The sequence below is a fragment of the Salvelinus alpinus genome, chromosome 38 (genome assembly GCF_045679555.1).
Source record: "Salvelinus alpinus chromosome 38, SLU_Salpinus.1, whole genome shotgun sequence".
Classification (NCBI taxonomy): Eukaryota; Metazoa; Chordata; class Actinopteri; order Salmoniformes; family Salmonidae; genus Salvelinus; species Salvelinus alpinus.
Window position 1 is genome coordinate 4,547,910 of NC_092123.1, and position 22,456 is coordinate 4,570,365.

A 22,456-nucleotide genomic window follows, 5' to 3' on the forward strand; every position below is an offset into this window, starting at 1 on the left:
GTGCAGACACAGTAATCTGCGCTATCTGATTGGCCAGTGGTAGGCCTATAGGTGCACTTAACTTGTTCTCTGGGACTGCCGGTAGGCAGAGTTCTATCTTCAGACTCATGAAATGAACCCTTTGCCTCCCCAGCGCTAAGGCTGCTTAATGAAGGGCACCTGTCGCCAACAGCGCAAACGAATAAAAACAAATAGGAACGCAAAGCTTTATCGTTGTATTTTTGAACAGAAATGTTTGGCGATCGACTAGGAAAGCCTTGGAGATCGCAATCGACCGGTTGGTGACCACAGCTCTACAAGGGATGTTGAATTGCATGGCAGGTTGTAGAGTGCTGGCTAGGAATATATAATTTCCCACTGTTTCAATGTTATTTTGGATTGCACTGTCAACACACTTAAGACTCTATAGGCGCACCTGTGCGTCAATCTAAGTAACACAAAAATGTTTAAAAAGTTATAATAATTCCTCTTCAAAATCTGTCAGTTTAAGATATACATATCAGGTTTATTGCATGTGCTGCATCCCAATCTTACACATCTGCGGTGGAAGGTGGCCGAGCTACTGCGGTGTTTGTCAGACCATGAGAAAATGTCTGTAGTGCCCGAACGGTTTGGCCTGCAAAACAATTATTGACCTACAAACCACTCTATGGAAAGGAGAAACAGGACTCGTGTCACGGCACTCGTCTGAAGAGTCACAAGTGTCACTGGACTCGTCTGAAGTCGGTAACGCTGATGTGCCAACTTCATTCTGTAGCTTCCGAACCTTTTGAGCTACAGTACAAACGTATATGACCCCATTATGGACTCTCACGAACACAATGTTATTCTCTGTTTTTCTCTACGGACTCGTCTGAAGGTAACCCACACAAAGGAATGGAAGTATGGAGGTCGTTTTGTGCCAACAAAAATAAGGGGTTAAATATGTGTCCAAAAAACACAAATTTCCTGAGCTTCCTTATACAGTATCTCCTAGACAGACACAGTATCTCCTAGGACAGACACATCAAAACCTTATTCCTTATGAATAATTTTTTACTGTCTTTTTTGCCATTTATGAATGTTTTATTCAATCCGTTTCTATGGGCTATATCAGTAAAGGCCAGACACATCAAGTAAAGGACAGACACATCAAGTAAAGGACAGACACATCAAAACCTTATTCCTTATGAATAATTTTTTACTGTCTTTTTTGCCATTTATGAATGTGTTATTCAATCCGTTTCTATGGGCTATATCAGTAAAGGCCAAATTCTAGGTAATGTTCCAATGTCCGTACTAACATACTACTTAGAATGCATGGCCCAATACCTTGCATCATTCTACTCGTGTGGGTATAGGAACCAGGCCTATATGCATTGTGTAGCAGATCTTCAGTACAGACTTCTATATTTTCAGTATGTCCAACAAAAGTTCCAATCTTTCTTTGTCAAACACCTCACACAGTATTAACATGGGGAGCTGATTTTATTTTCTTTCCTTTCCTCACTTCCCCTCTTTTCTTTTGCCTTTCTCAGGCCTTCTGTTCCATCCCTCTCTTCCTCCCTTCAGCAGCAGCAGTGACAGTGTTGCACATTACCAAACACAGATTGCATTGATTGCTCAGACTAATTGAAAGGAAATCAGCCCTGGTGCGCCGTGCATCTGCTCTGTTTGCAGAATTGGCATCTGGTTCAAGCGTACCTCACCTCATCAGGCAAAAGAGCGACGTCGGCCATTAACCTCAGCGTTCAATCATACTTTGAGGAGGACTCCATTTCGGGGAGACAAAGCAGACGGACGTGTAACAAAGGGAAATCATTCAGAGAGGATGGAAATGTATCACGGCAATTGATGCGCTTCTGCGTTGGCTGGGACAAGATCTAAGGGACCCAAAAACACTTGTCGTGAAGCAGAATGGGAGTTGCGTATGCAATTCCAATCCTGGGATTTTTTCTACATGATGTCTTATTGAAGTGCCCAGACTATATTTAGCATTGGAGTTGTGTTTTGCATGGCATCACATTCCAAAATTGGAGTTCAATTTCATTTAAATTCCAGTCAATTCATACATCCAATCGGGCAAGGAATTTTTGTTGAATAACCTACTGTACGGTCCCAACTCCCAACCATAGAAGCTATTAGAAGTCAGTGTATGGACCAAGTCATTTCTTGAATCCTCACACTGAAATAGAAAGTGGTGGCCTAAGGCTCTTTTAAGGTCCAATTTTCAATTTCACAGCTCTACTGAATACACTGCGCCTAATTGGGTTAGGGATTTTATAGCTGTCCTTCATGTCCATGTTCCCAGTCAGACAGTGGAGAGCATATCACAGAAGCCTGTGATCTGATAAGCTTTGGTCTGACACCCTTTGAGAGTGATCTACAGCCAGTGTAGAGATCTGTCTCTCCGTCAAACACATTACAGTACTATGTTATCGCATCAAATCAAAGAAAGACTAAAAGAGGGTAAGTGGCATATACCACATGGAATATACCAACCCTATAGACTGTATAGAGATTTTATAAAACACATGCTCCAACCGAACTATACATTTTGAAGCAACCGTTAGTCCCACACTATGCACACTCTGAAGTAACTGTAACACTAGACTGTAAACTGGCTCATTACCATACAATTGCCCTTACCTGGCAAAAACATTGTCTTGATGATCGTGTAGTGACACACATTCAGAAGCAATTCAGAAGGAGGGTTGGCCAGCCTTGCAGTAGGCATACACATGACCCAGTCTCATAGCTCAATCACACGAAATTGAATGATGTTCAGTGGGCCTTTGTGATTGATAGTACCACTAATTGACTTGAAATAAGATCATCTCTTTCTCTCTCCGAATTCATTAAGGATGGGGTTGAGAGACCTTGCACAACATGACCTCTTTCATTTTACCTTCATGAAATTGGACTCACATTTGCCAGGGTGGAGTGTAAAAGATACGGCCAGAAATCTCTCTCCCTCTCTGCCTCCCTCTTCTGCTGTCCCTCTCTAGCTCTCGCTCTCTTTCATGGGCTTTCATTGTATCCCCTTGTGATTGCAATTTGTTTCATTCTGGAGAGGTAGAAAGGTAGAGATGGAGAGACAGAATGAGAGCGAGAGAGTCCACATGGGTTCTAATACGACATTCAGTTTGGGAAAAAAACGTCCGCAAATGAGCACCTAAGGAATTATCTAAATCTCCCAATGACATCAATGGATGATTCACACAGGTTACGTGCACACATCTCGTCAGGATTCAGCCCATGGTTAGTAGAGGAAGTAAGGATGAAACGCATAAGCTTTCACTTCCTGAGATAACCTTGCTTAAGTTCTACACCAAATGCATGCAGGTTCTAGATATACTAGTTGTGTATCCATTATATTAAAACAGCTGTGACTCCTTAGGCTCAAAGCCACTTATCTCAATGGCCTTCGCTTGATGAAATACGATGGACACATATACATTAATTTCACCTGCCTTGTAGGGAAGGTGAATGAGGAAAGGAAGCCATTTTAGAGTATTGAGACGTGATATAGGACCCATGTCAATATGAGACCCAAAACAATGATGCAGCAACTCTAATAACAGTGACACATTGACCGTATTGAAGAGAAAGGGTTTACATTTGGCTCCCAATGCTCTCCTGGGACAATAGAGATTAGCCATTTACTCATTCTCACAGTGAGGGGTTCAAATTGTGGTTCAAATTGCTTGGAGGAGAGCAAGCCACCCATAGACCATGAGTGAAGCTGAACCATTCACACCCAATCTGCACTCTGAAGGAAAGAGCGGATTTTAATTAATTGTCCCTGTTTAACCACTCCATTGGACTGGCTGGGATAGATGCTGAATGGATTAGATAAAGGTATCTTATATCAAAGGATCAACTCAGAGGATGAAGAATTTAATATTTATCTCGCACACTGAGTAAAATTGCTGAGGTTAAATACGCTAATGCATTAGCATTGCCATTAGTACAGTCTGACTTGTTAGTCCCTGTCACTGTCTACCTCCACACCACGTATTAAAGGAAAATTCCACCACTTTACAACCAGTTATTATACTGTTAGTATATATGCACTACTGTAAGATTTGATATACACTTTATGTTTTAACATTTTTGATATTCATGCTGCACGATTCCTTGTTTTTGACATGTTGAAGCGTCTGTATTGCCCTCGTCATCAGCACACTACAAGTCGCAGTGTGCATTTCATCAAATCAAATCAAAGTTTATTTGTCACGTGCGCCGAATACAACAGGTGTAGACCTTCCAGTGAAATGCTTACTTACAGGCTCTAACCAATAGTGCAAAAAAGGTGTTCGGTGAACAATAGGTAGATAAAGAAATAAAACAACAGTAAAAAGACAGGCTATATACAGTAGCGAGGCTATAAAAGTAGCGAGGCTACATACAGACACCGGTTAGTCAGGCTGATTGAGGTAGTATGTACATGTAGATGTGGTTAAAGTGACTATGCATATATGATGAACAGAGAGTAGCAGTAGCGTAAAAGAGGGGTTGGCGGGTGGCGGGTGGTGGGTGGCGGGACAAAATGCAGATAGCCCGGTTAGTCAATGTGCGGGAGCACTGGTTGGTCGGTCCAATTGAGGTAGTATGCACATGAATGTATAATTAAAGTGAATATGCATATATGATAAACAGAGAGTAGCAGCAGCATAAAAAGAGGGTTTGGGGGGGGGGGGTGACACAATGCAAATAGTCCGGGTAGCCGTTTGATTACCTGTTCAGGAGTCTTAGGCTTGGGGGTAAAAACTGTTGAGAAGCCTTTTTGTCCTAGACTTGGCACTCAGGTACCGCTTGCCATGCGGTAGTAGAGAGAACAGTCTATGACTGGGGTGGCTGGGGTCTTTGACCATTTTTAGGGCCTTCCTCTGACACCCCCTGGTGTAGAGGTCCTGGATGGCAGGCAGCTTAGCCCCAGTGATGTACTGGGCCGTACGCGCTACCCTCTGTAGTGCCTTGCGGTCAGAGGCCGAGTAATTGCCGTACCATGCAGTGATGCAACCAGTCAGGATGCTCTCGATGTTGCAGCTGTAGAACCTTTTGAGGATCTCAGGACCCATGCCAAATCTTTTCAGTCTCCTGAGGGGGAATAGGCTTTGTCGTGCCCTCTTCACGACTGTCTTGGTGTGTTTGGACCATTCTAGTTTGTTGTTGATGTGGACACCGAGGAACTTGAAGCTCTCAACCTGCTCCACTACAGCCCCGTCGATGAGAATGGGGGCGTGCTCGGTCCTCCTTTTCCTGTAGTCACAATAATCTCCTTAGTCTTGGCTATGTTGAGGGATAGGTTATTATTCTGGCACCACATGGCCAGGTCTCTGATCTCCTCCCTATAGGTTGTCTCGTTGTTGTCTGTGATCAGGCCTACCACTGTTGTGTTGTCTGCAAACTTAATGATGGTGTTGGGAGTCGTGCCTGGCCATGCAGTCGTGGGTGAACAGGGAGTACAGGAGAGGACTGAGCACGCACCCGTCAGGAAGTCCAGGATCCAGTTGCAGAGGGAAGTGTTTAGTCCCAGGATCCTTAGCTTAGTGATGAGCTTTGAGGGTGCTATGGTGTTGAACACTGAGCTGTAGTCAATGAATAGCATTCTCACATAAGTGTTCCTTTTGTCCAGGTGGGAAATAGCAGTGTGGAGTTTAATAGAGGTTGCATCATCTGTGGATCTGTTTGGGCGGTATGCAAATTGGAGTGGGTCTAGGGTTTCTGGGGAAATGGTGTTGATGTGAGCCATTACCAACCTTTCAAGCACTTCATGGCTGCGGACGTGAGTGCTAAGGGTCTGTAGTCATTTAGGCAGGTTGCCATTGTGTTCTTGGGCACAGGGACTATGGTGGTCTGCTTGAAACATGTTGGTATTACAGACTCAATCAGCGACATGTTGAAAATGTCAGTGAAGACACCTGCCAGTTGGTCAGCACATGCCCGGAGCACACGTCCTGTTAATCCGTCTGGTCCCGCAGCCTTGTGTATGTTGACCTGTTTTACTCACGTCGGCTATGGAGAGCGTGATCACACAGTGGTCCGGAACAGCTGATGCTCTCATGCATGCCTCAGTGTTGCTTGCCTCGAAGCGAGCATGAAGTGATTTAGCTCATCTGGTAGGCTCGTGTCACTGGGCAGCTCGCAGCTGTGCTTCCCTTTGTAGTCTATAATAGTTTGCAAGCCCTGCCACATAAGACGAGCGTCGCAGCTGGTGTAGTATGATTCAATCTTAGCCTTGTATTGACGCTTTGCCTGTTTGATGGTTCGTCGCAGGGCATAGCAGGATTTCTTGTAAGCTTCCGGGTTAGAGTCCTACACCTTGAAAGCGACAGCTCTATCCTTTAGCTCAGTGCGAATGTTGCCTGTAATCCATGGCTTCTGGTTGGGGTATGTACGTACAGTCACTGTGGGAACGATGTCCTCGATGTACTTATTGATAAAGCCAGTGACTGATGTGGTGTACTCCTCAATGCCATCGGAAGAATCCCGGAACATGTTTCAGTCTGTGATAGTAAAACAGTCCTGTAGTTTAGCATCTGCTTCATCTGACCACTTTTTTATAGACCGAGTCACTGGTGCTTCCTGCTTTAATTTTTGCTTGTATGCAGGAATCAGGAGGATAGAGTTGTGGTCGGATTTACCAAATGGAGGGCGAGGGAGAGCTTTGTACGTGTGTCTGTGTGTGGAGTACAGGTGATCTAGAATTTATTTCCCTCTGGTTGCACATTTAACATGTTGATAGAGATTTGGTAGAACTAATTTAAGTTTCCCTGCATTAAAGTCTCCGGCCACTAGGAGCGCCGCCTCTGGGTGAGTGGTTTCCTGTTTGCTTATTTCCTTATACAGCTGACTGAGTGCAGTCTTAGTGCCAGCATCTGTCTGTGGTGGTAAATAAACAGCCACGAAAAGTATAGCTGAAAACTCTCTAGGCATGTAGTGTGGCCTGCAATTTATCACAATATACTCTACTTCAGGCGAGCAAAATCTAGAGACTTCCTTAGATTTCGTGCACCAGCTGTTGTTTACAAATATGCACAGACCGCCCCCCTCGCCTTACCGGAGTCTGCTGTTCTATCTTGCCGGTGCAGCGTATATCCCGCTAGCTGAATATCCATGTCGTCATTCAGCCACGGTTCCGTGAAACATATGATATTACAGTTTTTGATGTCCCGTTGGTAGGATATTCGTGATCGTACCTCGTCTAATTTATTGTCCAATGATTGCACGTTGGCGAGTAGTATTGACGGTAACGGCAGCTATCCCAGTCGCCTTCGCCGGGTCCTGACCAGGATTCCGGCTCTTTGTCCTCTGTACCTGCGTCGCTTCCTCTTGCAAATAACGGGGTTGTCGGTCCTGTGGGGTGTTTGGAGAATGTCTTGTGCGTCGTCTTCGTTGTAGAAAGAATCTTTGTCTAATACGAGGTGAGTGATCGCTGTCCTGATATCCAGAAGCTCTTTTTTGCCATAAGGTTGCAGAAACATTATGTACAAAATAGGTTAAATAACGCAAAAAAAAAAACATAATAGCACAATTGGTTTGGCGCCCCTAAAACTGCTGCCATTTCTTCCGGCGCCATTTCATCTCCCATGATGCAATGCTCTGCCTAGTTAGCCTTCAGTTAGCTTAGCTAGCTGGCTGTCAAGCCCAGATGAAGCTTAGTCTAAATGTATTGCTTACTGTGTGTCATAAGTTCTGAGTGCATTTCACATTACTTTGGGGTTGTAAATATATAATGCTTGCAGGGATGTCATGCTGAATATATTCTCATGTCATTGTCACCAATCAACTGCAATACACAACAACAAAAAATGTGAATGTAAATGGGACTTTTGGCATACTAACTATATCCATACTATGACCAATAAGCATACTACATACTCAATTTACATCACAAATAATAGGTTAGTGCAGTTAGTATGAGTATTCGAACACAGCTATAGTTACTGGGTCTAGTTAGCATGCTAGCTAGCCCGACTGCTGAATGTGAAATAATAGTGCTTGCAACAATAACAGCCTTAACAGTCTTAAACAACAATTTTGAGCGTCTATTTAAAACATGTCCAGATGTTATTAGATGAAGACAACCAGAGCAACATACAGCAGGCAGTTCCAATATGATTAGAAAACTACAGACAGGTTATATAGAACGCTGAAAATGACTGCCCATCATATATTTTATTAGCCATCTCAGGGATCCTACTTGAAAACATCACTAAACAGTCAATAGACATTAAATCACAAAATTACACAAAAATTGTATAGGACAGAACTAAATACTTGATAATAACAACCCAACTGTTAAAAGTGGCGGAGGTGTCCTTTAAACAGTTAATATCTTATCAATGTACTTCTTATTATAGCACTCCATGACACCTAGGGCTGCATTTTGATGCTGTATTGGGAGGACTGTGTTTAACACATAGTCTTGACAGTAGTGCCACATCCTAGTATTGTAAAAAGTCAATCTTCTTCCTGACAGGCCATTGATTGTGGTCCGAGACCAACTCATTGGTCAAATCAGTTTCCCAGTTGATTTCCCCAAGCTGCAGGCCTGACAACATCATTCAGGACATGTCCTTACAACGTCAAGACATATTTAGACTCTCATTAGTACATGTGCATTACTATGGTGTTGCTTAATTGGGGCTGCAGTAAACACACACACACTTCTAAATGAAGGCTACATTCCAGATCTGGTGCTATGCGGTGCACCACTCTATATGCAGAGAACAATTGGAATAATTAAAATGGAGAGATGTGATGTAATTCAAAGGAAATTGAATGTTTGCAAGCATGCAGTTTACGATATCATAATAGCATTTCCTTATAATCAATAAATCGGTCCCGCTTCAGTTGAATTGCATTTCATGAAAGCTCCATAAAAACATTCATATGGGCTTTATTAGCACAACATAAATGGTCACAAATATATAAGCGTATTTCGCGCACTATGAATGATTAATAACCATACAATTATTTGTTAATTTATGTCAAAACATTCTGCCACATTATGAATCTTAACAGAGCATGCTATATGAAATACATTATTTGTGAAGCATCTATGTACTGATAATGAAGCCTTCATAAGATGCACTTCAAATGAAGCGTGATCCAATAATCATAGTAACATCCTCTCGAGAGGGCGAATATTTCTTGATGAAACTGAAACAGAATGATCGCTTCTCCACTTTTCCTTCATGCCATTAGCTGGTTTATGGTTTATCCATCTAAACCCAAAGTTTATATATGTACAGTTGAAGTCGGAAGTTTACATACACCTTAGCCAAATACATTTATTCTCAGTTTTTCACAATTCCTGACATTTAATCCAAGTAAAAATTCCCTGTCTTCGGTCAGTTACCACTACCACTTTATTTTAAGAATGTGAAATGTCAGAATAATAGTAGAGAGAATTATTTATTTCAGCTTTAATTTCTTTCATCACATTCCCAGCGGGTCAGAAGTTTACATATACTCAATTAGTATATGTTAGCATTGCCTTAAAATTGTTTAAGTTGGGTCAAACGTTTTGGGTAGCCTTCCACAAGCTTCCCACAATAAGTTGGGTGAATTTTCCCATTCCTCCTGACAGAGCTGGAGTAACTGAGTCAGGTGTGCAGGCCTCCTGTGCTTGCACACACTTTTTTCAGTTCTGCCCACAAATGTTCTATAGGATTGAGGTCAGGGCTTTGTGATGGCCACTCCAATACCATAACTTTGTTGTCCTTAAGCCATTTTGCCACAACTTTGGAAGTATGCTTGGGGTCATTGTCCATTTGGAAGACCCATTTGCCACCAATCTTTAACTTCCTGACTGATGTCTTGAGATGTTGCTTCAATATATCCACATACTTGTCCTTCCTCATGATGCCATCTATTTTGTGAAGTGCACCAGTCCCTCCTGCAGCAAAGCACCCCCACAACATAAGGCTGCCATCTCCATGCTACACGGTTGGGATGGTGTTCTTCGGCTTGCAAGCCTCCCCCTTTTTCCTCCAAACATTATGGCTAAACAGTTCTATTTTTGTTTCATCAGACCAGAGAACATTTCTCCAAAAAGTATGATCTTTGTCCCCATGTGCAGTTGCAAACTGTAGTCTGGCTTTTTTTATGGCGGTTTTGGAGCAGTGGGATCTTCCTTGCTGAGCGGCCTTTCAGGTTATGTCGATATAGGACTTGTTTTACTGTGGATATAGATACTTTTATACCCGTTTCCTCCAACATCTTCACAGGGTCCTTTGCTGTTGTTCTGGGATTGATTTGCACTTTTCTCACCAAAGTACGTTTATCTCCAGGAGACAGAACACTTACCCTTCCTGAGCGGTATGACAGCTGTGTGGTCCCATGGTGTTTATACTTGTGTACTATTGTTTGTACAGATGAACGTGGTACCTTCTGGCATTTGGAAATTGCTCCCAAGCTTGAACCATACTTGTGTAGGTCTACAATTTATTTTCTGAGGTCTTGGCTGATTTCTTTTGATTTTCCCATGATGTCAAGCAAAGAAGCACTGAGTTTGAAGGTAGGCCTTGAAATACATCCACAGGTAAACCTCCAATTGACTCAAATTATGTCAATTGACCTATCAGAAGCTTCTAAAGCCATGGCATCATTTTCTGGAATTTTCCAAGCTGTTTAAAGGCACAGTCAACTTAGTGTATGTAAACTTCTGACCCATTGGAATTGTGATACAGTGAATTATAAGTGAAATAATCTGTCGGTAAACAATTGTTTGAAAAATGACTTGTGTCATGCACAAAGTAGATGTCCTAACCGACTGGGCAAAACTATAGTTTGCTAACAAGAAATTTGTGGAGTGGTTGAAAAACGAGTTTTAATGACTCCAACCTAAGTGTATGTAAACTTCCGACTTCAACTGTATATACAGTGCCTTCAGAAATTTGAATGCCAATTGACTTATTCCACATTGTGTTTTGTTACAGCCTAAATTCTAAATGGATTAAATATATATAAATTCCTCACCCATCTACATACAATGGCCAATAATGACAAAGTGAAAACCTCTTTTTAGAGGTTTTGCAAATTTATTGAAAATTAAATACAGGATTATATAATATACATAAGTATTCAAACCTATGAGTTAATATTTAGTAAAAACACCTTTGGCAGATAATACAGCTGTGTGTCTTTCTGGGTCTCGAAGAGATTTCCACACCTGAATTGTGAAACATTTGCACATGATTAATTTTAAAGTTCTTCAAGCTCTGTCAAATTGGTTGTTGATCATTGCTAGTCAAAACTGTAACTCGGCCACTCAGGAACATTCACTGTCTTCTTGGTAAGCAACTACAGTGTAGATGTGGCCTTGTGTTTTAGATTATTGTCCTGCTGAAAGATTAATTCATATCCCAGTGTCTGGTGGAAACAGACTGAATTAAGTTTTCCTCTATGATTTTGCCTGTGCTTATTAGCTCTGTTCCATTTCTTTGTTATCCTGAAAAACTCCCCAGTCCTTAATGATTACAAGCATACCCATAACACAATGCAGCCACCACCATGCTTGAAACTATGGAGAGTGGTACTCAAGAATGTGTTATATTGGATGTGCCCGAAATATAGCACTTTGTATTCAGAACAAAAAGTGAATAGTTTTGCCACATTTTTGACAGTATTACTTTAGTGCCTTGTGGGTAACAGGATGCATGATTAGAACAATTTAGTTACATTGGTGTTGATCCATCTTCAGTTTTCTCCACTCACAGCAATTAAACTCTGTAACTGTTTTTGTCACCATTGGCGTCACGGTGAAATCCCTGAGCAGTTTCCTTACTCTCCGGCAACTGAGTTAGGAAGGACGCCTGTATCTTTGTAATGACTGGGTGTATTGATACACCATCCAAAGTGTAATAAATAACTTCGATATGCTCAAAGGGATATGCAATGCCTTCCTCGCAAGGTATTGGAAACCTCCCTGGGCTTTGTGGTTGAATCTGTGTTTGAAATTTCTCCACTGAGCGACCTTACAGATAATTGTATGTGTGGGGTACAGAGATGAGGTAGCCATTAAAAAAAATCATGTTAAACACTATTATTGCACACAGAGTTTGTCCATTCAACGTATTATGTGAGTTGAGCACATTTTTTACTCCTGAACTTATTTAAACTTGCCATAACAAAGGGGTTGAGTACTTATTGACTTAAAACATTTTGAAAACATTATTCCACTTTGATGCTATGGGATAATGTTTGTAGGCCAGTGACAAAAAAAAATCTCTATTTAATACATTTTAAATGCAGACTATAACAGAACAACATGTGGAAAAAGTCAAGGGGTGTGAATTCTTTGATGGCACTGTAAGTCTCCAAGATGAATGAAGGTAATCGCTCAGTGAGGAAAATACATCAATATGTTGGACAACATTTGATTTTCAATTCCTCTGAGTTTTTGATTGATCTGTGTCTTTGAAAACTATTGAAGTGGTTCAACGGAATGCTTACAAATAATGTATCCTTCTATAAAGTAAATCAATCTTTGGAATGAAATGAAGATTCTTAGATTAAAGTGTAAAAAAATTCATAACAGAAGTATACTGTATATACTATATAATCAAATAGCCATAGATTAAACCAGACAATTGTGGTATTTGTCAATAGAATAATTCATCATTATTATTAATGGTCGCTATCACAACATTGCTGATTGAATATTTGGTTACAGTAAGAGTAATCCAATCTTAGTCAGTTTATATACGTATTTCCTTCTGCTGGTTACCTAGTATTGGGTCAGTTTCAAGTGTTACGATCATGTAGTCTTCTGCAGAAGGCTAGAATGGATATGCTTGTTTTAGAACAGTAAATAACTTGAACAAGTCTGTTACGTTCCCCAGTTTCTGTGTTGTGGGTTTGTGTATGTGTATGTGAGTATTTCAGGAAATGGCTTCCTGGATTCCCCCAAAGCAGCTGATTGGTCGGCCCATCACTAATTGGAGCTCTGACCCCGCCCTCTCGTCAGGAGATACAGCTTTCTGCAATTACTGACTCCTTCTGCAGCTTGAATAGCCAGTGTTCCTTTGTTAGGAAAGAGCTTCCTCGTATGTGCTGTGTTGGTTGTGGGGCTGTATAATTTGTTGTAAAGTATTTTGTAGCCGCTACTTCTGAGGTATGTGTGGGACTCAGTGTTTTTTGATTATATTCATTTTAAGTTAGTAATTATTCTGTTTTGTTTCCGAGGGGGGAAGGGAAAGGCACCTTGGGAGTGTTTAGGCAAGAGGCCTGCAGGCATACATATACCCGTAGTATGTACTCTGTCTATGCACATTAGGTAAGACCTGGGCGGACCACCCCCTGTAGTTTGGTTAGCGCACCAGGTGGCATTAAGGTTAGGTAAGTAGTGGGTAGGCAGGTAAGGTAGGAGAGAGGACTCTAACTTTTACTTTCTTTGCTTTGGTTCCGTCCATCCCCTTTTTCCCCACATTACCGTGTTAAGGAAATAAATTCCCAGTAAACGGTAATATTCTCTGCCTCTGTCATCCTTACCTGCACCTACAATCACATACCTCTTTCACTCCACGGGGAGTTGAGTGTAGCAGGGTGTTGCGTTCCCTCCTCCAAGAGGCGTGCGTAACAAAGTCTAAAAAGTTTAATCAACAGTGCCATCATGATCCAGTTAGTGCTTTGTGCTGCATCTGGCGTTTTTACATACGCTGCACGCTGATCTGCACAATATATAAAATTACAACGCAATTAGTCTCTCTCTTAAATGTTTATCTCACTCCCTTCCTCCCTCCCTCTCTCTCCAAAGTTTACTTGATACAGTAATTGTTCAGGAAACAACAGTCACTCTCCATTGTATGTTAACACCTAGATCCCCAGTGTTACTCACATATCAAAAGAGTCAACGTTATGATCTGGACAAGTCATCACCGTCACGCCAACATCCTGCCATGCGCGGTTTCTCACAGGCCTTCATTTCAGAAACCGAAGTCGTGGCAAATTGTACATTTTTAATCAACTCAGGCACAGGACCCAGACGACGAAGGCTTCCTGCTCAACACACACATACACACTTCCTCCAGGAAGCAGGAATCTTTTTGAGCGAGCGGTGGCTGATGAATGCTGGGATCCTGACAAGCTCAGAGTAATTACCCCTGTCCCATGGTTCCCGGTATGGGGCCCCCATCAGTCTCCATTATGGCCGTGTGTTGTGGCAGCCTTCCATTTTGTTTAGCAAATTAAATGCTTTTCCACCTGATTGCATGCGCCACAGAGCGAAAATGGGTTGAAAGGGGGCTGTGAGAAGGGTTGAGGAGGGTTAAGAAGGGCTCATGTCACCACAGACAGTCAGGGATGAACACGAGAAGCACGAGTAGCACAGTTGACAATGCTCATCGCTAAAGACCCACATGAAAGGGGAGAGAGGAAGGAGGAAAGGGTGTGATTGGTGTGTACCTATCCAATCAGTAAAGCCATCATTTCGAAGTGGTGTGTGTGTGTGTGTGTGTGTGTGTGTGTGTGTGTGTGTGTGTGTGTGTGTGTGTGTGTGTGTGTGTGTGTGTGTGTGTGTGTGTGTGTGTGTGTGTGTGTGTGTGTGCGCGAGTACATATGTGTTGAACACCACCTGTTGCTTTAGTCAGGCATGGAAAAACTCAAATAGTTATTTTAATTAACCCACTTGTTTCTCACATGAATGGGGATAAGCAGGACTACGTGTTACTAAGAGAGGCCAAGTGGAAGTCTTAGCCAATTGAGGCTGTGTACAGCCTGTTCTCTGTCTGTCAAGGACACTTCACTTCATGCATTCAGCCATGACATGTACTCTGACGCATACTCATGTCTCAGAGGACACTAACACACCTACACATTCAAGGGTTTTTCTTTATTTTTTACTGTTTTCTATGTTGTAGAATAATTGTGAAGACATCAAACCTATGGAATTATGTAGTAACCAAGATTTTTTTTTTTTAACAAATCAAAATATGTTTTATATTTTATGTTTTTAGCTTTGATGACAGCTTTGTACATGCTTGGCACACTCTCAACCAGCTTCACCTGTAATTATTTTCCAAGTCTTGAAGGAGATCCCACATATGCTGAGCACTTGCTGGCTGCTTTTCCTTCACTCTGCGGTTACTCTGCAAACCAGATGGGATGGCGTATCGCTGCAGAACGCTGTGATAGCCGTGCTGATTAAGTGTGCCTTGAATTCTGAATAAATCACAGACAGTGTCACCAGCAAAGCACCACCACACCATCACACCCATCACATCACACCACCATTGCTTGTGTTTCTTGGCCCAAGCAAGTCTTTTCTTATTATTGGTTTCCTTTAGTAGTGGTTTCTTTGCAACAATTTGACCATGAAGGCCTGATTCACTTAGTCTCCTCTAAACAATTGATGTTGAGATGTATCTGTTACTTGAACTCTGTGAAGAAATGATTTGGTCTGCAATCTGAGGTGCAGGTAACTCTAATGATCTTATCCTCTGCAGCAGAGGTAACTCTGGGTCTTCCATTCCTCTGGCGTTCCTCATGAGAGCCAGTTTCATCATAGCGCTGGATGGTTTTTGCGACTGCACTTGAAGAAACTGTAAAAGTTTTTGACATTTTCCACATTGACTGACCTTCATGTCTTAAAGTAATGATGGACTGTCATTTCCCTTTGCTTATTTGAGCTGTTCTTGACATAATATGGAATTGGTATTTTACCAAATAGGGCTATCCTCTGTATACCACCCCTACCTTGTTACAACACAACTGATTGGCTCAAACGCATAAAGAAATAAATTCCACAAATTTACTTTTACCAAGGCACACCTGTTAATTTAAAATGCATTCCAGGTGACTACCTCATGAAGCTGGTTAAGAGAATGCCAAGTGTGCAAAGCTGTCATCAAGGCAAAGGGTGGCAACTTTGAATAATCTCACATTTAAAATATATTTTGATGTTTAACACTTTTTTGGTTACTACATGATTCCATATGTGTTATTTCATAGTTTTGATGTCTTCACTATTATTCTACAATGTAGAAAATAGTAAAAAATAAAGAATAATCCTTGATTGAGTAGGTGTGTACAAACTTTTGACTGGTACTGTGTATGTATATACACTACTGTTCAAAAGTTTGGGATCCCTTAAAAATTGCCTTGTTTTTGAAAGAAAAGCAAGTTTTTTGTCCATTACAAAATAACATCAAATTGATCATAAATACAATATAGACATTGTTAATGTTGTAAATGACTATTGTAGCTGGAAACGGCATATTTTTTTATGGAATATCTACATAAATTCTAATGATCAATTAGCCTTTTTAAATGATAAACTTGGATTAGCTAACACAACGTGCCATTGGAACACAGGAATGATGGATGCTGTTAATGGGCCTCTGTACTCCTTTGTAGATGTTCCATAAAAAAATCTGCCGTTTCCAGCAACAATAGTCATTTACATTACCAATGTGTACAATGTATTTCTGATCTAAGTGACCCCAAACTTTTGAACAGTGTTGTATGTACTGTATATACACAGAATTTGCTTGGACTTGCTTGGTCCAAGACTTGCTTGGTCCAAGAAACACGAGCCGATGGAAATCTAGACCGGTGGAAATCTGTCCTTTGGTGTGATGAGTACAAATTTGAGATTTTTGGTTCCTACTGCTGTGTCTTTGTGAGACGCAGAGTAGGTGAATGGATAATCTCCGCATTAGTGGTTCAAACCGTGAAGCATGGAGGAGGAGGTGTGATGGTGTGGGGGTGCTTTTCTGGTGACACTGTCAATGATTTATTTAAAATTCAAGGCACACTTAAATAGCATGGCTACCACAGCATTCTGCAGCGATACACCATCCCTTCTGGTTTGCAGTTAGTGGGACTGTCATTTGTTTTTCAACATGACAATGACCCAACACAGCTCCAGGCTGTGTAAGGGCTATTTTACCAAGAAGGAGAGTGATGGAGTGCTGCGTCAGATGACCTGGCCTCCACAATTACCCAACATCAACCCCAATTTAGATGCTTTTGGATGAGTTGGACTGTAGAGTGAAGGAAAAGCAGCCAACAAGTGCTCAGCATATGTGACTCGATTCAGGAATTAGAGTATGATTGTTACATCTTCAAACTAAGGGCAACGGTGGTATGGCATTCCTAACAGGGAGATGTGTCCATCATGCATGATGATGTATAAAGGTGAGATAGTCTAGCGTTAGCTAGCTACATTTTCAGATATTACACGACTCTAATTTTGACAGAAAGTGATTTCATTTCAAGCTAAAGTGTACTGTTAGCTAGCTAGCTAACGTTTGCTGGCTTGCTCGCTAGCTAACGTTACGTGACATGTCTGACCTTACACTTTGTTTATCTAGCTAGGTTCATTGTTTACCTAGCTAGCTAGCTACATGTCTTAAGCTAAAGTGTACTGTTAGCTAGCTAACGTTATTTGGCTGGCTCCCTAGCTTACGTTATTATTTGTATCCCAGAGCCGTTTGCTTTTCTAGGTAGAGCCTAATGTTTGCTAGCTAACATTGAACCTGGTTTGAAAGCTCCCAGTACTGTGGGATTGTTGGCGCTGTGTTCATTGTTAAGCTAAAGTGTACCGTTAGCTAGCTAACGTTAGTTGGCTGGCTCCCTAGCTGACGTTATTATTTGTGTGCGCAACATCCGTTGAATATGGCCGGTGTCAGTAAACATCTGCACAAAACTTAATGAAATTGTTGACAGCAGAGCTGGTTAGGCTGTTTTAATGTTATCCATAGGTAAACAAATCATCGGCAAGAGCATTAAGTGTGCGCTCCGAGAGCGAAACGAGCTGGGTGTGGCTAAAGCTTAAGAGGGTGTGAATGATGCTGAATGGGTGTGGACAAAGATGAGCTCTTCACTAGATACCAAAACATTCAAAGGCCATTTGATAAAGTTGATAAACAAGTTGATAAACATTCAAAGCAGAATTACTTTCCCATTGTTCCTCAAATGCAGTGTATGATATACATTTTTTTTAGCTCTGAGTCTCGACTTTTATCCAATGTAAAAAAACAAAATTTTTAATTTTGCTACATAGACCAAATCCAGGTGGTGAGTCACATATGTAAGAACTCCTTCAAGACTGTTGGAAAATAATTCCAGGTGAAGCTGGTTGAGAGATTGCCAAGAGTGTGCAAAGCTGTCATCAAGGCAAAGGGTGGCTACTTCTAAGAATCTCAAATATAAAATATATTTTGATTTGTTTAACACTATTTTGGTTACTACATGATTCCATATGTGTTATTTGGTAGTTTTGATGTCTTCACTATTATTCAATAATGTAGAAAATAGAAAAAATATAGAAAAACCCTTGAATGAGTAGGTGTGTACAAACGTTTGCCTGCTACTATATGTAGAGGAGAATGACATTTGAATTTCCTGGATCCAAGGTTGTTTGGCTAAGACAATACACATTTTGAATCGTTCCACTGGCAACGTCTGTATCATAATACAGTGAGCTCTAAAAGTATTTGGACATTGACACATTTTTGCTTGTTCTGGCTCTGTACTCTAGCACTTCGGATTTGAAATTATACAAGGACTGAGGTTAAAGTGCATACTGTCAGCTTTAATTTGTGGGTATTTTCATCCAAATCGGGCGAACCGTTTAGAAATGACAGCACTTTGGATTCCACACATTTTGGAGTCACTTTTATTGTAGAAGTGTTTAGAAACATATGCTATTCTTATTTACAATAAAAGTGACTCCAAATTCACACAATCAGTATTTATCATTCATTTCTATTGGGAACAAAAAAATCTGAAACACTTCCAAAACAAACAGCAAATGCTAATTCAAATTTGTAGAGTCACAAGATGCTATGATTATGGGACCAAATACTAAACTTTTGACTACTTTCATAAAAATATAAATGAATTTGTCCCAATACTTTTGATCCCCTAAAATGGGGGGACTATGTACAAAAAGTGAAGTAATTTCCTTTTGGATCTTACTGTATGTTTACAACATATCTGTTACGGCTCTCGTGTGTAGAATGAAGAGTGGACCAAGGCGCAGCGTGGTAGGCGTACATCGTCTTTTTATTGATGACACCAAAACAAAATAACAAAGACAAAAAAACGAAAGCGAACAGTTCTGTCAGGCACAGACACTAAACAGAAAACAAGATCCCACAAAACCCAAAAGGAAAATGACAACTTATATAAGATCCCCAATCAGAGACAACGATAGACAGCTGCCTCTGATTGGGAACCACACTCTGCCAAAAACAAAGAAATAGAAAACATAGACTTTCCCACCCGAGTCACACCCTGACCTAACCAAACATAGAGAATTATAAGAATCTCTAAGGTCAGGGCATGACAATATCAAACAAGAGAGTGCTTAGTTTGATATAGAATGGCAGTATCATTAGTGGTATTGTTTTCCAGATGACATTGATTGGAACAAACACATGACACTGTCCTTTACACATGGTCTGTTTTCATTGGAGGATTATATAATTTTATTACTATGGATTTGGGCTGTACTATTATGATTATATTTTACATTTAGTTAAGTTACCTAACAGGTATTCCACGCACCTGCTGCTAAGGCAAAGATTGATGATTGACTGCAGCCATCATTAATATCAATCATCATTTATAGGACCACATTAAAACACATGCATCATTTAGCACTTAAGCGCCAAGGTCAAAACATTCAAATGTTTCCAATCTTTTCAATCTAAATGAAGTCGCAGACCAAGGTCAATGCTATTCCCTAATCTTGGATGTGAGGTCGTTTACACTAATTCTCCAAAAAGACAACATGGCTGAGTTCCAAATGGCCCCCATTGCCTACATAACACACTACTTTTGACCATGGGCACTTGTCAAAGGTAGTGCACTAGATAGGGAATAGGGTGCCATTTGGGAACCAGCCCATGACTGCATGCCTCCTGAACAATGGTCCTGTTATGACTGATTTCTCTAAAGCTGTCTGGTATGGAGTTCTGTAGGTCAATGGGGTGACGCCTGGCTATTGATACAGCAGTCTTTAACCTTATCACTGAAAAAAATACTGAACAAAAATATGAATGCAACATGTAAAGTATTAGTCCCACTTTTCATGACTTGAAATAAAATATCCCAGAAATGTTTCATGCTCACAAAAATGTATTTCTCTCAAATTGTGAACACAAATTTGTTTACATCCCTGTTAGTGAGCACTTCTCCTTTGCCAAGATAATCCATCCATCTGACAGGTGTAGCATATCAAGAAGCTGATTAAACAGCATGATCATTACACAGGTGCACCTTGTGCTGTGGACAATAAAAGGCCACCCTAAAATTAGCAGTTTTGTATCTCAACACAATACCACAAATGTCTGAAATTGAGGGAGTGTGAAATTGGCATGCTGACTGCAGGAATGTCCACCAGAGTTGTTGCCAGATAATTTAATGCTAATGTCTCTACCATAAGCCGCTTCCAATGTCGTTTTAGAGAATTTGTCAGTATGACCAACCGGACTCACAACCGCAGACCATGTGTATGACATTGTGTGTGCGAGTGGTTTACTGATGTCAACATTGTGAACAGAGTGCCCCATGGTGGCGGTGGGATTATGGGCAGGCATAAGCTACGGACAACAAACACAATTGCTTTCTATTGATGGCAATTTGAATGCACAGAGATATCGTGACAAGTTCCAGAGGCCCATAGTTGTGCCATTTATCTGCCGCCATCACCTCATGTTTCAGCATTGTAATGCATGGCCTCATGTCGCAACGGTCTCTACACAATTCCTGGAAGCTGAAAATGTCCCAGTTCTTCCCTGTCCTGCATGCTAAACAGACACATCTGCCCAACGCATCACCGGAGGCACACTGCCTGCCCTCCAGAACACCTACAGCACCCAATGTCACAGGAAGGCCAAAAAGATCATCAACGACATCAACCACCCGAGCCACGGCCTGTGCACCCCGCTATCATCCAGAAGGCGAGGTCAGTACAGGTGCATCAAAGCTGGGACTGAGAGACTGAAAAACATCTTCTATCTCAAGGCCATCAGACTGTTATATAGCCATCACTAGCCGGCCTCCACCCAGTACCCTGCCCTGAACATAGTCACTAGCTGGCTACCACCCGGTTACTTAACCCTGCACTTTAGAGGCTGCTGCCCTATTTACATATACATGGAATCATTGGTCACTTTAATAATAGAACACTGGCCAATATAATAATGTTTACATACTTTTTTACTCATTTTATATGAATACAGTGCATTCTGGAAGTATTCAGATCCCTTGACTTTTTCACATTTTGTTACGTTACAGCCTTATTCTAAAATGGATTAAATGTTTTCCCTCATCAGTCTACACACAATACCCCATAATGACAAAGTGAAAAAAGGTTCAGACATTTTTGCTAATTTATTAAAAAAAAATAAAAACAGAATTACAATATTGGCATAAATATTCAGACCCTTTGTTATGAGACTCGAAATTGAGCTCAGGTTTATCATTTTTCAATTGATCAACATTGAGATGTTTCTATAACATGATTGGAGTCCACCTGTGGTAAATTCAATTGATTGGACATGATTTGGAAAGGCACACACCTGTTTGTATAAGATCCCACAGTTGACGGTGCATATCAGTAAAAGGCACATGGAAGTCCTCTTGGAGTTTACCAAAAGGCACCTATAGACTATCAGACCATGAGAAACAAGATTCTCTGGTCTGATAAAACCAAGATTGAACTCTTTGGCCTGAATGCCAAGCGTCACATCTGGAGGAAACCTGGGACCATCCCTACGGTGAAGCATGGTGGTGGCAGCATCATGTTGTGGTGATGTTTTTCAGCGGCAGGGACTGGTAGACTAGTAAGGATCAAGGGAAAGATGAATGGAGCAAAGTACAGAGAGATCATTGACGAAAACCTGCTCCAGAGCGCAGGACCTCAGACTGGGGCGAAGGTTCACCTTCCAACAGGACAACGACCCTAAGCACACACCCAAGACGACGCAGGAGTGGCTTCGGGACAAGTCTCTGAATGTCCTTGAGTGACCCTGCCAGAGCCCGGACTTGAACCCGATCTATCATCTCTGGAGCAACCTGAAAATAGCTGTGAAGCGACGCTCACCATCCAACCTGGCAGAGCTTGAGAGGATCTGCAGAGAAGAACGGAAGAAACCCCCCAAATACAGGTGTGCCAAGCTTGTAGCGTCATATCCAAGAAGACTCGAGGCTGTAATTAATGCCAAAAAGTGCTTTAATAAAGTACAGAGTAAAGGGTCTGAATACTTATGTAAATATGACATTTCAGCTTTTCATTTTTAATGAAATTGCAAAAAAGTCTAAAAACACTACTCCACTTTGACATTATGGGGTATTGTGCATAGACCAATGACTTATGACACAAACACAGAGAAACACAACAACATGTGGGAAACGTCAAGGGCTGTGAATAATTTCTGAAGCACTGTCAGTGACGACCCACTAATCAATGTTGTCCTATAACTGTGTATTCACACTGCTATTATTACGTAAG